Source organism: Argopecten irradians, chromosome 4 (assembly GCF_041381155.1).
Source record: "Argopecten irradians isolate NY chromosome 4, Ai_NY, whole genome shotgun sequence".
NCBI lineage: Eukaryota > Metazoa > Mollusca > Bivalvia > Pectinida > Pectinidae > Argopecten > Argopecten irradians.
The window spans coordinates 50,040,230-50,041,746 of NC_091137.1; positions in this window are offsets into that span (position 1 = coordinate 50,040,230).

The following is a 1,517-nucleotide window of genomic DNA, read 5'->3' on the forward strand; positions in this document are numbered from 1 at the left end:
CATGATTACTGAAATAGGCTAGCATGGGTTCACATACCTTGTTATAAATGGTAGCGAGTACAAATGTACAATTATCTAAGTTGATAGTTAAACTCCCTGTTATAATATATGACTGCCTTTTTATAAAGAAACAACAAAGTGATAACTAAGATGCAATAGCAACAATCGCGACAACAGAATAAAGATAATAGCATGTGTGCCTCTTTGAAGGGCTTCTGGGGGCCTAGGCGGCCCCCAGACCCCCGCCTTTCTTCGCTTTATGTCCATATAATTATTAAGATTTTGATATTGCAATTCTGTAAGTAAAAAAATAAATAAAAATTTCAAATAAAAAATATGACACTTGACACGAAAACCATAAATAAACATCCTTAAATGGCTTCAATTATTTTCTGGAAAATGTGTTCATGAAATCCTCAGAATGCAGGATTCTGCACCATTTGTTCGAGAGCTTCTGGGGGCCTAGGCGGCCCCCAGACCCCTCGCCTGATTTGCTTTGTCCCACGCCCCCCCTAACCTCAAAACCTAAATCCGCCCCTGATATGCATCAATTTCTCTATTACAAGAATTCAACCCAAATATCTTGTAATAGATATACAAGAGAACCCTAGTCTCTTGTATTAACACATACAGAATATAGAAATACTCAAGGCTTTTAAACCACTGTGTTTGTAATAAATACAACTATTTATAGAAATTGATCAAGTAACAATCAATTTCCCTATTACAAGATTAACTATATATTGTAATAGAAATACAAGAGTACACTAGACTCTTGTATTATCCTATACAAATATTATAGAATTTAAGAATAGTTTATAGAAATTGATCAAGTAATAATCAATTTCACTATTACAAGATTAACTATATCTTGCAATAGAAATACAAGAGTACACTAGACTCTTGTATTATCCTAGTACAAACTATTTATGGGAATTGATCAATTCATCAATTCCTCTATTACAAGATTAGGCTCTAAATATCTTGTAATAATTCCCTATTGAACAATAGACGATTTCTATTATAAGTTATGCCAACTTTCCTATAATCGATATAAGGGAGATAACTCCTGTAGGCCTAGCTACTAATGAAACAAAATGGCGCAAGAATACGTATCCGATGCCGGGAGGAGACGTTAAAAATCACAGTAATCGCTCCGCCTTATATACCCCTCGGGCGTCCACATTTCCTTATATGGAAAAAGTGGAGGCAATGTGGAGGCAAAGTGGAGGCCCTCCAGACTGTTTACAACAATAGCAGTCGTTAGTCGTACATTGCCGACGTCACAATATAGTGCCAAAAATGAAAGCACAAAGAAAATGTTATACATAGCGTAAACCAACTGTTTATTGACTAAAAAATGTTCTGTGAATACACAAAATATAGTTACAAATATCTGATTCCGTTTCCGAGCCGTATTTAAAAATGTACACAAAAACCAGCCGGAACGTCAGCGTCAACAGTTTCACCGTGAAAGCAGTACAACTGCTTGGACCGAATATGTTTTGAAATCGACC